Source organism: Polypterus senegalus, chromosome 5 (assembly GCF_016835505.1).
Source record: "Polypterus senegalus isolate Bchr_013 chromosome 5, ASM1683550v1, whole genome shotgun sequence".
NCBI classification, from domain to species: domain Eukaryota; kingdom Metazoa; phylum Chordata; class Cladistia; order Polypteriformes; family Polypteridae; genus Polypterus; species Polypterus senegalus.
The window spans coordinates 110,781,188-110,796,546 of record NC_053158.1 but is presented as its reverse complement, the minus strand read 5'-3'; the positions used below and the strand labels follow the sequence as shown (position 1 = coordinate 110,796,546).

At 40.1% G+C, this 15,359-nt stretch overlaps 1 long non-coding RNA gene across 1 annotated transcript in view; it reads left to right on the top strand.

Moving 5' to 3' along the window:
• The first annotated feature begins 523 nt into the window (after window positions 1–523).
• Window positions 524–15,359, top strand: part of LOC120529442 — a 57,143-nt gene continuing 42,307 nt past the window's right edge. The window contains exons 1-2 of the long non-coding RNA XR_005633744.1: window positions 524–710; window positions 1,056–1,207. This is a non-coding gene — a long non-coding RNA (uncharacterized LOC120529442). The remainder of the gene's footprint in view (window positions 711–1,055; window positions 1,208–15,359) is intronic.

The window sequence follows — 15,359 nt, the reverse complement described above, 5'->3', positions numbered from 1 at the left end:
CCAGGTCAGAAATACTTATAGCAGAATATATCTTATTTGTAAGAGGAAACTGGATTAACTTGCTTAAAGATGGGGTAGAAAGTCTAATCTTTAGAGAGACTGCTCTCTTCAACATACATCAAGCTAATCATTAGTTTGGCTCAATAGCACCCTCCAGAGACCAAAACTGACATTATTTAGCATCTGATTCATAAGGAGGCCCTGGACATGCTCACTCAGTTATATTGTTGCATGTAGGAATAGATTGTACATTTATTATGATTTGTAGCAAGGGTACATAGATTGAATGAAAATTGTCTTTTCTTCTTTCTGGTCATTGGTACAACAGCAGCAACTTAAATTGCTTGTAGAGGCTGTACAGGCACTAGAGGTGACAACTAAGAATTGAAGGACCCTGCTTGGTAGGACTTTCTGGCTGCCTAGGGTTGGCATCAGGTTGCCATGACAATGGAGGAAGTGATACTACTGTACATTCTAGCCTAATTTTTTTTTAGTAACTGCCACAAACAGAGGAGAATGAGAATCAAAGGCAGAAAGAAGGTGGCTGCTGTTGAGGCAAATAAAGAGAAGAAAGGTGAACTGCACCCAGAGACATTCAGCTCTTTGCTCTTCTAAAGTGGCTACCTAAAAGATTAATGAATGGATGAACATTCATTTTGAGAGTTTGAAGCCTCTTCATAAGCCTAGTTGTTCTCAGGTGACTCTGTTTGGTGAGCTGAACATGTTTTCTTTATTTCTTTGCTAGAATGTTGAGCTAGTTATGCACTGGTATCAATTCGACCTCACCCTAGACAACAAAACCTGACATTCATCCTTACACCATTAGACTGCTTTTTTGATTTATTTTTATTTTTCTCTGAATATTTGTATCAATGCCTCTGTGCATGTTTCATACTTGAGAGAAAAAAAATGTAGCTTTTTCAGAAGGGTGAGTGTCCATTGGGAAAAGGGGTCACTAAAAGCACATTAATTTGTTGTAAATGTATGTAAGTATTGTTGTTTGTGTCAATAACATGGATGGTATAAACACACTTTTTTTCTCCTCTTGCCATCAGTGTTTTGAGATGGGTGGTTATGGGGAAAGGGGTCAAGGACGAAGATTGTCAGATACTGGCAAACCTTCAGAGCATCCTCCATCTCACTAATAGGTGGGGAAGTGTAGCCATCACACCTTTTAGTGACTGATTGTTACACGGTGTCTACAAATGTAAGTATGCAGGGTATGCTGTTTTTTTTTTTTTCTTTCATTTTTTAAAAGCATTTGGACTGTACCATACTTTGGGATAATCATTAAAAATGAATGGCCTGGCCTATACAGTAAAGCTTCAACAAGCATGACACAAGTTTTAACTTCAGGTATGGCACAGATTTGACATTTCAGGGTCATTAATAGTGGCAATGAAATCCAGTCAGATTCAAAGAAAATATAGTCAACAAAGAAACAACACTGTCATGTAAGCAAGGATGGGGCAGCCTTACAAGATACAACTGACTCCTCAGACACCAAGAACACAAAGCCTTTATTAGACTGACACTTCCTGACAGCCCCATAGTGGGGACTTCCTAAAGAATGTGCACAGCTTTCTCCAAACTTTGTTTTCTGTCTAAACTCTCATAAGACAAGTAACTGTCAACTTGGTGGTAGCATTTTTATCCAGTGCTTTGCTCCAACTGACCTTCATCCAAAGATCTAGGCTTACGATTTAAAATACCTTGTTTGATTTGATTTCCATAAAACGTATTAATGATACTTGTCTCCCTGAAGAGCAGTTTCTTGCGGAAAAGTTTCTAGCCCCCACCGCACTTCATTATCCTTACAGCTTAATCTAATGCATGCCTAAGCAGATTTAATCCACTATGGCATGCTTTAACTTTGCACATGTAACGATATTTTCAGTGTGAAGTGCTTCCTTATATTCCCCAGATATATATTTCACATATTAATTGCCAGATGTTATTGGAAGGTGCTCTGTGGTGGATTTCAAGACCTAAAAATATTAAGCTTAATATGTTAATCTGTTTATCACAGAATGTGAAGGAATTAATTTTATATTTTCTATCATCAGCTAACACATTTATCTGCTTTTCATTCCTAGCTGCAATTTCAGAAAATAATTTGATTTAATATCCAAAGAGTCTCCAGTTACTATTGGAATAATGTTTAAGTAAATAATGTCAAACCTAGCCCACATGGTAAGGGAAATTAAACAGTGCTTTCACCTATGTGACGATAAACCATTTGATTGCTTTAATCAATGATAATTGAAAATAGATTGTCTTTTGTCTTAAAAATCTTACTAAATGTAACTTTAACAAAATGACCCTAAAGTATGTTAATGCATGGTTTATACTAACCAATCAATTTATTAAGCACATGCTAATATAGTATTATATTAAAAAACAAACAAAAGAACAACATTTTTAAGTAGCATTTAAAATCAAAAAGAGAGGTTTTAGCACTGGTTTCACAAAAATTATTCTCCTCACCCACTGCCAGTCTTTCTGTTATAACCCATATGTCCTTTCCTTCCAGATCAATACTCAAAATTGTTAACTCTATGTGCCTTTTGGTGGCTTTAAAATTCTTCTTTGGTCACTCCAAGCAAAATCCTGGAATTATTTTAATGTTCAGGGTTTGTCCTTAATTCTGTACCAGAAACACCATGCTATAATTAACTTGAGTAGCTAATCACCGTAGCCATCAGCTTTTATTCATCCATGCCTGGTCAGAGACACAGCCTGGTCATATGTATTTCTATCTGCAGCTGTGTCCCCACTAGTTGCCAGGAGATGTTGCCAATTCTACTGCTCTTTCCCTAAGTCTAACTGTCAGGATAGAGTCTGGGGACCTGGTATCTGCTATGTCACCACCCTTCTAGAAACCTAAGGGAAAATTGCATACTGCTTAAACTGCAACTCACTCTGTGCCCCTGCCCATTGCCCTTCAGATGCACCCATCACTTTTATATTGCCAAAATGGAGACAGCACAATAGTTTAGTATTCATGCAACAACTGTTTACTTGACGCAGTGTATCTCATTTTTTTTAAAATTATGCTTCACTAACGTATGCAAATTTGGCACAAAACACAGCACTGTTGCAAGGCTGTGCAGTTATAACAATGCAAAGCAGTTATTAAAATGCAAAGCAGGAAGAAGAGAACCAGAACAGTCTACTTTTTTTTTTAATTATGAGGAGGGATTATGCATATTATGAAAGGATAAAAGTCAGTGACATAGTCCCTTAGGTAGCCCGGATGAGACTATGTTCTAATAGGTCAAGGTGCAAGTGGTTGCTCTGGATCTGGAAGAGCTGAAGGAGGCAAGCAGAATTCCTCTAGGTAGTCCAGCTCCAAATTGCTCTCTATATCAGAAATGACTGGTGGGAACAACTTGTGGAGGCTACTTCATGGCACTGTGATGCATCAGAGAGGCAGAACGTAGCAGCATCAAGCTGCTTACAACCTGCAAATGTGAGGATCAGAAAGACATCAGCTTGTGGTCATGGTGGGATCTACAGACTCTTACCTAGTTAAGGGCCATGAATTTTTCAGCCCTTCTCCTAGGCTTCTAATAAAAGTGTGACTTTATCTTTTGCTGGTATTTAGAAATTGTATTTTGCTGAGGCTGCAAACAATCAAGAGTAAGTTGCAGCTCATGACCTAACTTAGCACATGTGGGAGAGCTTTCTGCAGTGGAGTATTGTATTTTACTGTAATGGAAAAAAAGAGATAGGAAAAGAGCATCTGAAAATCTGCATCCCACATCCAAGTCTGGTTCAGCATTTCTACTCCTGCATTTGCCAATTGAATAATAGAGGGCTATCTATGTGATGAATGGCTCAGACGGCTAGAAAAGAGAACTCCACTGATACAAACTGGGTCCTACTTATCCCACAAGCCATACAAAGAATCCAGGAAATCAGCCATTGCATGTATTGTAACAGACCCTATAGAGAGAGCAATTCAGGCCACTTGGATTACAGATCGTAGATCACAATGAACTGCGGAACTTCATGTAATTCTCCCCAAATGTCTAGCTGCGGATGCTCCTAAGCCTGGTCTAGCCACACTAGGACCAGTCTTCCCACTGGCAAGTCATGTAGTGCAGTTCTGAACAAGCTGTTCAATATCTCTATCTATTCCAGGCCAACACACCAGACCCTGCACAATGCCCAAATGAGACATAGTCAGGAAGCGTGTGTGAAACCTATACAAAATATATTCCAATAGAACTGCTCAGCCTGTTTTCTGTATTATAGATCTCTGTATGAATGACAATCCATAACTGGGAGAGGACAGGGTCATGTTCAGGGCCTGTTGAAGCTCCTGTAAGGAAATAGTGGCACTCAGTAGAGAGTGCAGCATTTGAACAATTTTTGGTTTGCTGATGTTAGGTCCTGGGTCTGTGGTGGAGCAGGGGGAGTACTTTTGATGAGTTGGACTTAGTGGCCAGGAGGTGAAGGCAATGAGTTGTTTAGTAACATTCTGTAATTAGGGCAGCACACTATTAGCGCTACACTGGAAGCATCACATGTAACAAGGGTTGGGCTTGAGATATCAAAGTGAGCTATGAAATATTGAGATGTAAACTGTATTTTCGGGAGATGGACAGCAGGTGGGAGTCCAGAACAAAAGAACCTCCTTCCTCAGTAGGTGATGTTGTAGGGCTGTGGTGGTAGAGTACTGTGGTAGAAACTGAAGATAGTAGGTGGTCATTCCAATATATGAGGGCACCTGGGTTGCATTTGTAGGTTTGGGCACGTGCTGAATTGTGTCCAAATAGACTGGACAGGAGAGAGGCCATTGGCAGTGACACAGAATGCCACAAACAGAAGGAAGGCACCAAGAAAACACATTTATTACCATTCAGTGTGAAGTGATGAGTAGCTAATGCTTTGCACATTCTGTGGTGGCATTCATCATGGTCATCATGAAAAACAAACAGCAATTAGGTGTTTACAATTTGAACTCATGAATGAACTGAATAATTGGTTCAGTGTGTGCTGTATGTTGTTCTGCATTAGGACAATGGTGTAGGACATGATGTAATCTTAAAAGAATTGGTAGCTGTATTCATGAAAATATGAACTGCAAAATATGCATTTGAAATAAAAGATGTGTTACATTTCATCAAAAGGACTACTGTTAAGACAGCTGGTAACAAAGAGCCACAGGAGATGCAGATTTCAGTACTCAAAACACCCGAGTCAACAAATCTGCCTAACAACACCAGCAGATGCACAGATGAGGTTACCCAAAATCCGCCTTCTGACTGCACATCTAAATGAATAACTAAAGTAATTTAACATTACCCTCTAATTGGAAATGCAAACCTACCGTGACAAAATAGATGCAGTGTTTTAACACATTGTGTATCCAGAGACCACAAAGCTTATCTAAACTCTGCAAGCCGTTATGTGATATGGTGATGCAATAGTTGAAATAACAGAAAGATATTGTAGCAGACAGAGGCACTTTTCAAATGTGTGGAGCCCAATAGGTTCAGTGGTCTATGTTTCTTTGTGTCTGTCTGTCTTCATGTTCACTGTGCTCATTACAATGTCTCTCTATTATAAAAAAAAATCTTGGAAGGGGCCAAGACGTGATTTTCTCAGAGAGACACACGTCATGCAAAACGAGTATTTGTGCCAAGAGATTTAACCACGCCTAGGGCCAGAAATAAAAAAACAAAAGGTAGATGACAAAGTAGAACATCGTAAAGACTTCAAAAGCAGTATACATGCAGAGCAGGTTAAAGATAATGGAAGTAAGAAAATTCGAAAGTCTCAAAAAAAGGAAAGTAAAGATGACATTAGCACAAACAGATGGAAATTATTACTTGGTGAAATAACAGAACAGTGAAAAGAGATTTAATATATTGTTTGGATTTAAACAAGTCGGAGACTTGTAGATCATCTAATTCGTGTTGCCAGCAAGAATTAAAAGATTCCAAAAATGTTGGCATGGTATGAAGTCCCGTGAGACGGGGACTTTTAACATGAGATTCTTTCAAGTCATGCCATACTTACAACCTTTGGAAGCAAGTCCCGTGAGACGGTGACTTTTGCCATTAGATTCTTTCAAGTCACACCCTACTTAAAACCATTTTCAAACAAGACCTCAGTCAACAAACCTCAGTCGTGTGAATGCTTTTGTCAGAGATGCTTCCTGCACTCTCAGCTCTTATACATTTTATCAGGACAATAATTATATACATTCTATATGACATGTCAATGACTAAGCGTAGAAGAAAGAGCATGGAAAAAGTCATTTTATTTATTAGAGAGAAAGAAACGATGTTCACTTACAGACAGTTATATGTAGCGCGTTGTTATGATGTAACTTCAAACACGGAATCAAAATTCAATGCGATCTTGAAGAAAAGTTTATTCCAAATATTGTTTTTACTAAAGTTTTAAAGTAAAAGTGAAAATGATGCATATGTAACTATTCCCATGATAATAACAAGCTCCTTAAGTTGTGTATCCAGTTAACCAAACCCAGGGGTGGGCGAGCTAAGTGAGCAAGAGGCAGAGCCGTTAGTAAAAATTAAATATTAAGCTTCAGTTACCTTGTGCTGCTGATCCCTTGAATGGATAACAGCAATTTTAGCATTTTCTTTTCTTTCATTCTTTTGCTTGGTATCTTTTGCTCTCACCCTGAAACCCCTGCAGCAGTTTAAAATGCGTGGACTGAAGAAATTGGGGGCAGGTGTTTCAGGAAGAAGTCCTGTGGGTATAGCCTTTATAGTACAGGATTTTGTCACTATTCAATACACACTTTTTAATTAGTTGTCCTCAAATGTGTATTCCCAATTGAGAATCATGTCAGGCCACACGATAATAACCAATGTGTAATATCCAGCCGCAGCTCTGAAGATTTTAAAGATACACTCTCCTTCAGTATCTAGGCAGTGTACAAGTATGGCTGTTTTATGAGAATCACTCACCTAACCCAGACCAACTAGCTGTTAAATATGTTTGAAAAGATTCAATCCAATGAGTCCATGACACTGCAGGCTCACCCAGCAGTGCAAAGAATGCAGAAGGTGGTGGAAATGAAAGCTCCATCCTCATCACCAATGTCATATTGCCTAATGAATACAATACAATGGTTAGCATACATGCAACAACTTTTTACTTGACACAGTGGGTCTCAGTTGTTAAAAATTTCTGTGCTTTGCGAACATATGCAAAGACACTTTGGCAAGGCTGCAGAAATATAACAATCACATAGGCATAACACACCACCTGTAGGATGCCCAGCATCCTATGGCACCAGGATGAAGTGCTTTATCACTTCCAATAACTGGTTTTCACATTCCTCTGGAGTCTAAGTTAGCCTTACTGCTGGGCCTGTTTGCCAATTTCGTTTTATCTTTTATTGCTTTGTCTTTCTTTCACCTTTGAGTTGTGCATGTCTGTGTGTGGAAGAATTTGGTGATTGGTGAAGACTATAAAATAAATATACCATTTTTTTAAAAAGCATGTATCATCAATGTACTGTATGTCTCTTTTAATCATTTTTTATCATCACTGTTATCTGTGTGGGAGGTTTATAACACATTCTCAGTGTCGTGCCACAATCTTTGCTTTCTATTGGAACCCAGATGTTGTGACAGTAACGTGGCTAATCTTCCATTTGAAAATGACTCTAAATGAATTATGCCTTCTCAAAAATGATTTTGATCTTTTCTGAGTAACATATATCTACATCTGCGGTGGACTGGCACCCTGCCTGGGGCTTGTTTCCTGTCTTGCGCCCTGTGTTGGCTGGGATTGGCTCCAGCAGACCCCCGTGACCCTGTAGTTAGGATATAGCGGCTTGGATAATGGATGGATGGATATACACTTTTTGTAATCAAAATCATCCCAAGGCACACCATTATTTTACTAACCACAAACACATGTACAGTATATTTCATACACTTGCTTAAATGCCGGACGGACTACTGGAGAAGCCAGGAAAAATTGAGCTCCAAGATCAGCGTTCGCAGACATGACACTTAGTGAACACTTTGTTGGTATCTCCAAGCTGCTTCGCCCCTTTGCCCATCCCTCTTGGCTTCAGAGATAACTTGTATGCCCACTATCTTGTGAGGCTCACTGGTGATCACACACCCAGGGCAGACGGACTTTAGCACCCAGGAGACATGTCCAAAGTGCTCTAGTATGGTGATTGTGGAGCTTCTTTTATGCCAGCTTCTCCAAGTAGACCTATCCTTCTCAGACAGGTCTCAACGAGAGCTTGTGTGGTGAAAAGGTCCATGTGTAAGCTTGTCATCGATCACTTACCTGCTCCTGAATTCTTAAGTCAGGTCAGTCCGGTCCAAGCTTGTTTATCTTCTTTATTCTTTCACGTGAATGACTTATGAAGGGGTATTTAATTAAAGAAATAATCAAAGATTCTTTGATTTCTGAAATTCCGCTTGATGTTGTCATCTCCCTAAAGTCGCACTCACTCATCTGTAGGAAAAATCTGAAAGCAACCAATTTAAAGGGCAGCCTCAGGTCTCCTGCTTGCCAAAGGAACAAGGACTTACATAGAGTCTTATTTAGCTGGTGCCCTTCACTGAGGAAATATAGGTATTAACACAGAAATTAAAGAAATACAAGTCAGAATCAATTTTTAATGGATGTTGATGCACTGACACCAGGCACGTTGTGCAAATAAACAAATTTATTTTGCATTACCTAATTACTTTGGGTAGAATTTTTAAAATAGTTGCACTCCAGTCCCCAGGATTACAAACCTCCATTGAAAGTAGATAGTTTTCAACCGTAGGTACAATTTTATGTCTGAGGAAGCCTACCCATGTTGTTTTTTTATTAGATATGGTGATCTGAATAGCTCAATATTTATGAAACTTATTGTTCTGCCAGTAGACATTAGCACATGGTGCTAATATACACTGGATATTTTGATTCTTCTTCTTCTTTCAGCTGCTCCCATTAGGGGTTGCCACAACAGATCATCTTTTTTCCATATCTTCCTGTCCTCTACTGTACACCTTGCTCTGTTACATCCATCACCTGCATGTCCTCTCTCACCACATCCATAAACCTTCTCTTAGGCCTTCCTCTTTTCCTCTTGCCTGACAGCTTTATCCTTAGCATCCTTTTCCCAATATACCCAGCATCTCTCCACTGCACACATCCAAACCAATCTCACCTCTCTGACTTAGTTTCCCAACCGTCCAACCTGATTGAAGTATTTTTACTTAGACAGTTAAGTTTCATGTGTGTATGCTGTCTGCTTAGTGAATGCGCCTACATTCTGACTATATGGTATTTGGTGTATTATGTTCATTCATGTGGAGAAATGATTGATCTAGTGATTGAGATATACATAACAGTGTTTAAATATAGTGTTACACTTCACCTTTATGGTTATGGTTTACTTCCAATTCTCTGTTTTGATATTATTGACAATATATATTTTAAATTGTAAATTTAAACCTTAATCGAAAATTGAAATAGAAAAGATTTCTTTCTGCAGGCAGAGCTTTTTCCATTGAAATAGAAAAGATTTCTTTCTGCAGGCAGAGCTTTTTCCATTTGTCTAGCAGCAAAGTGAGAGCTCCATTTAAGGGTGCCTGTTAAGTTTTTAAAATCAGCAAAAAAAGAGTTAGAGAGAGACTCCTTGAAAGTGTTTATTTTTTAACTGATCTCATCTCTTTGCAAAAGTGTCAGACAGGCAGCAACCAAAATGAAGCTCCATGAAAGTATCCACATTATCAACTAAGACAAAACTGAAAGATATCAAATACAAGCAACCACTCTCCTGTAATATTCTCTCTCACACAAAGCATTTAGCTTGGTTGTTTTCTCCATTAGCAGAGCACACCATGATATTTTACAGTTGCTCAGAACACTCCAAAAATGTTACAAAATCATTAGAAAAAAGGGAATACATAATTTTCTCCTTATGTGAATGCCAATTATAATTTGCTTTAATTAAGTCTTGCTATGTTTTAAAAAAATTTGGACATGTCCACTAAGCAAGAATTAGATGTTTTCAATTTACAAATAATATAGAACATCAATCACCCACTGACTTACAAAATAAGTTGGCCTTCTCCTCTTTAGCCCATCTGAGAGCACACCAAATACAGCTGCTAATGGGCTAGGAGTGATTGTGTACCTATTTAGGCATTATCATTATTATATAATTAATAATAATAATGATATATAATTAATTAATTTTAATTTGTTGTTTTTTTGAATATAACTACCTCTTTGGCATCTTGTAAAACACTTTGAGCTCATAAGAAAATGTGCTATAGAAATAAATCTTCATCCCGGATTTAAAAGCTGAGTCCAAGGAGGCATCTACTATATAGGCAAGCAGATAGTTCCACTGTTATTTTGTTAATCCCTGGAATCTTTAGTAGATCAGTATTTTGAGATATTAATGTGTATTCTGGTTTGTTACTTAATAATAAGTTCAGATAAGTAAGTAGGGACTTAGTCATTTAAGGTCCTATATATAAGAAGGTGGATTTTGAGTCCTGTGTTGTTTAACTGGAAGCCAGTTTGACAACTGAAAAATTATTCTACTCCCACAGTCCAAAGACATGCAGGTTAGGTCCTTAGTGTGTGCGCCCTATGGTGGGCTGGCACCCTGCCCGAAATTTGTTCATGCCTTGCACCCTGTGTTGGCTGGGATTGGCTCCAGCAGACCCCCGTGACCCTGTGTTAGGATATAGTGGGTTGGACAATGATATTTACTCAAGAGCCATTGGTTATTTTCCCACAAAACTCGAACATTTCAAAAAGTGAACAAACATAACTGCATCAAAGAACTGTTCAGAGGTTGAGTCTTTTCCGCGGCTGAATCTGTCTGCTGCTGCACATGTAGCACAAGATCTCTTGTGCATTCTCAGTTTCCATCTTCTTCCCTGGCTGTGAGATGGGCTCAGTGTCGGTTGCAGGCAGGTGCTTTGGCAAGTCCTCAGTTGTGGCTTCGCTGGGCTCTGTGTGAGCTTCAAACTTTTCTGTGATTGTGGTCGGAGTAGACTCATCAGGCTTGAGGTCCACTCTGTTGCATAGGTACAGGGCTCCTTGCACATCTACCAGATTGGAGCACGGGGTTACCTGTTGGAGGCAAGCTCCCCATCTCCATATGCCAGTTCTGTCACCTGGAAGAGGCTTCATTCTTATGTTTTGCCTCACGTTCAGCTCAGGAAGGTCTCTGGTCATTTTATCATATGATTGTTTTGCAACTTGCCATTTAAAATGCAGCTTACCAAGAACATCTGTAATTACATGTGGTTGGAGGCACAGTGTGTCAATCACCAGCAGGGATGTTTTTAGCCTGTGTGCCATCATTCGTTGTGCTGGGCTGGTGTCCATGCCCATGGTAGGAGTGTTTCTCATGGTTCGCTTGTCTGCAAAGGCTTTTAACAATTTTCACTGTTGATTCCACTTTGCTGTTCGCTTTAGGGTAGCGTGCTCAAAACCCCACTCCTGAGCGAACTTAGAGAACATAGTGCAAGCAAATTGCGGACCTGTGTCCATAATAGCCCGTTTGGGCTGGCCATGCCTGGCAAATTGAGCCTTGCATCTCTTCATGGTGGTGTCTGTTGATAAGTCAGGCAATAGTTCAACTTCCCAGAAGTCTGAGTAGGGATCAACAATCAGCAGAAAGTCCTTTCCTACGTAGTTAAATATGTCCATACTCAGAATTTGCCATGGGCATGTGGGAAGGGGATATGACATCATGGTCACTTTCTGCTGTCTGTGTACATATTCTTTGCACACAGTGCACTCTCCTACATAGTCTTTAATCTCCCCATGCATATATTGCTAAAACGGTGTCTCACGAGCCTATCTGAAGCAGGCTTCACCACCTATGTGGCTACAATGATGCGCTGCAGCATCTCTGAATGCAGTTGCTTTGGAATAATTACATGTTGGCCTTTAAAAAGCACACTGTCCTGTAGGCTGATTTCATTGTGGTAGGCCCAATTTTCCCTAATGGCCATGGGTGTTTCCATCTTCGTGTCTGGCCATCTGTTAATCACTACTGACTTGAGGGTTTAGAGGTGTTCGTCACGCTCAGTGGACTCTTTGATTTGGGACAGATGCTGGCGCATGACATTCAAGAAGTCAGCCTGGTTTATGTCCTCTATATCGTTCTATTCATTGTACATGCTGCAGACTGAGTGCTGGACATATGGCGTGCCTGCACCGTGTGAGGGTATTGTGGCTCTGTTCAGTGTGTCGCTCACATAGATATTCAGGGACACTTTATAGGTCACTTCCAGAGCATAGTTTTGGAGCAAGAGTAGCATGCTTGAAGTCATTTTGGTCCACTGAGCAAAGGTTTATTAAAGATTGTGATTAGCAGTTTGTGGTCAGTTTCAACAATGATCTCCCCACAACCATACAGATAGCTATGAAAGCAGTGGCAGCAAACACAATGCTTAAACACTCTTTCTCGATCTGAGCGTAATTCTGCTCAGTTGAAGTGAGAGCTCTGGAAGCAAATTCTATAGGCTGCCCTATCCTGCAGTAGGCAGCAGCTGAGGCCATTCTGACTAGAGTCACTTTGCACTGTTATGGGCTTTTTTAACGTCGTAATATCTTAATATTGGCACCACAGCAACTAGGCTCTTGATCTCGTCCACAGTTTTCTGGTGCTTTGGCAGCCAGTGCCACGATGTGTCTACCCAGGAGCCTGCGCAAGGGCTCACACTCTTTAAAAAGTGGGGCATGAATTTCGACAAGTATGTAACAAATCTGATGAGCCTTTGTACGCCCTTTGCATCAGTGGGACCAGGCATGTCTTTTGTTGCCCTTACCTGTTCAGTTGGTATCTTTGTGATATGGCCTTCTAGATTAGAAGTTCTTCTGGTATCGTATTGTGCATCAGTCCCAAATGCTCACATGCTGAACCTGATAGGAGCAGATTCTGGTTTGCTTCAACTATTTCAAGTTCTAGCTTGTGGCTATTTCCCTTTATGAGGCATTCGGTACAGAAAACATCCAATGACTTCATCACCTCCCCCGAATACAGCTTCAGTCTCATCTGGCTAGGAAGTAGCTTTATATTGGGTGCTAGCTTCTGTTTATCCAGTAGGCTCATAACATTGCACATTGCTCCCAAGTCCAGCTGGCAACGTTGTCGGATCCCGTGGAATCGTAGGTTGACAAACTACTTTTTTCCTTGGGAGCTGAATGACACCATCATACTGGCGGTGTATATGTGTCTGTTAGCATCGTCATCCTCCTCCAATTCAAGCTCGGCTTGGGTGTCTACCGTATGCAGCTGATGTTGGTCTCATTTCGTTTTAAGGCACACCATTGTGAAGTGGTTGGGGGTTCCGCAGAGTCAACAGACCTTTCCAAAAGCTGGGCACATGGCTCTTCCCCAGTTTTTTTTACTGCCACAGTACTTGTATTTTTCTACACTTCCGCACTCGGATGTTGTGACTTGGTGGACTTGAGTGTGCCTTGTTGTGCTGGCTTTCAGACATCTGAGGCATTAATTATGTCATCCAGTTTAGCCCGTGTTAGAGCCTTCATATGCAAGTCTGTTTGCTCTGCAGCTTGGCAGATGCCAAAGTAAGTTCCCGTTCTCTTAGCAAGTGGCGTTGCATGCTCTCATTAGCAATACCTAACATCAGCCTGTCTCTAATCAATTCATCTTTCAACTGTTCATAATGACACATTGCAGCTTTCTCCCATAGTTTAGTTACAAATACATCTATTGTCTCATCATCCTCTTGCATGAATGATTCAAAGACAAAGTGCTCAAATATGACATTCTTTGTTGGCTTGAAATGCCTTTATGGGCGGTCAAGATGGGGGCGACATCCTTTTGCTGTTTCCCCGTCAAGTGCAGATTATGTTGGTAGATGTGTCGGCACTCACTACCCATTACTCATCTCAGGGTGGCTACTTGTACCTTTATGGGTTTCTCATGCAGTCTGGTGGCTAACATAAAGTCCTGAAATTCCGCTTTGAAGATCTCCCAGTTTGTCGCCAGATATCTTTATCTCGGCTGGAGATGGGATGGCGTTTGCGTACATGGTTGCTTGGTTATAAAGTATTTTTCAAATGGCTTTTCAGCTGGATATGTAGTTGATTTGTCGCAAAATCGGTGTGGCTGTGGTTCACACTTCTGACATGTTTATGCATATAGACCATGTGGACCTGGTCTTCACAAGCCAACTCTGACTGCTTTATTCAAACTGTCTGTGTCAAGCAATCAACTGCCAACAGGACTCACCACCTGTTTATAGAGTGTCTGCCACTAGGTGGCAGCATAACCACTTAACAACCACTATGCCACCTGCATTGTAGTAGATTCCTTTGCCTCATTGAAAATACAGAGAAATTACAGCTCATCCTATTTTATAGCTTTGCATTTTTTTTTTAAATTTCTTGAATATTCTACATTTTCTTTACAGTAATATGTCAATTTTAAAAAGTACTCCAATTTTTCTACTACAGAGACAGTGCTATTAAACAGCTCTGAAGATAAAATTGTAATATTGAACTTACTCATTGCTTACAAGCTCACCCTTTGAATTGGTAGAAGAACACAAACAGAAACACAAATATAAAGGTCTTACTTTCATGTAAAGGGGTGGCGCATTGGTAGCACTGCTGCCTCGCAGTAAGGAGACCTGGGTTTGCTTCCTGGGTCCTCCCTGCGTGGAGTTTGCATGTTCTCCCTGTGCCTGCATAGGTTTCCTCCAACAGTCCAAAGACATGCTGGATAGGTGTATTGGCAATCCTAAATTGTCCCTAGTGTGTGTGTGTACCCTGCGGTGGGCTGGTGCCCTGCTTGGTGTTTGTTCCTGTGCTGGCTGGGATTGGCTCCTGCAGATCCCGTGACCCTGTGTTAGGATATAGTGCGTTGGAAAATAACTCACTGACTTTCAGTCACTGAGTGAGATGTCATTCTGCAAAGTACACATCTTTGCTTGACATTTATTAGTGTCATTTATATGTTGGCAACGTATACAATACTCCGAACTTGTCCCCAACTATGACACATGGAGTGGAGCTAATCTTTCTGGCTTTGCCCTTGACTTAGCCTCTTCTAGATGTCTCAATAGACACCCATCTACTTATTACTCTTTGGAGTGTTTCCAAATGGAACCCCCTCTCCCTGTACCATTTCAGATCTATTTACATTTTTATAATGCTAACTTAATTTTACTTCACTAAAAGAATCCTGTAGAATCCTATATTATACCTTAAGTTGAGACTTTCAAATTGGAATAAAATAAACTTTACTCAATGTCCATCAATATATAGCAATGTGGTCTTTTTTACTACTCTCCTATTTCAATCTCCAAAGCAGTTTTGTTTCTTAAACCTAATATCTTATTGTATTATATTGT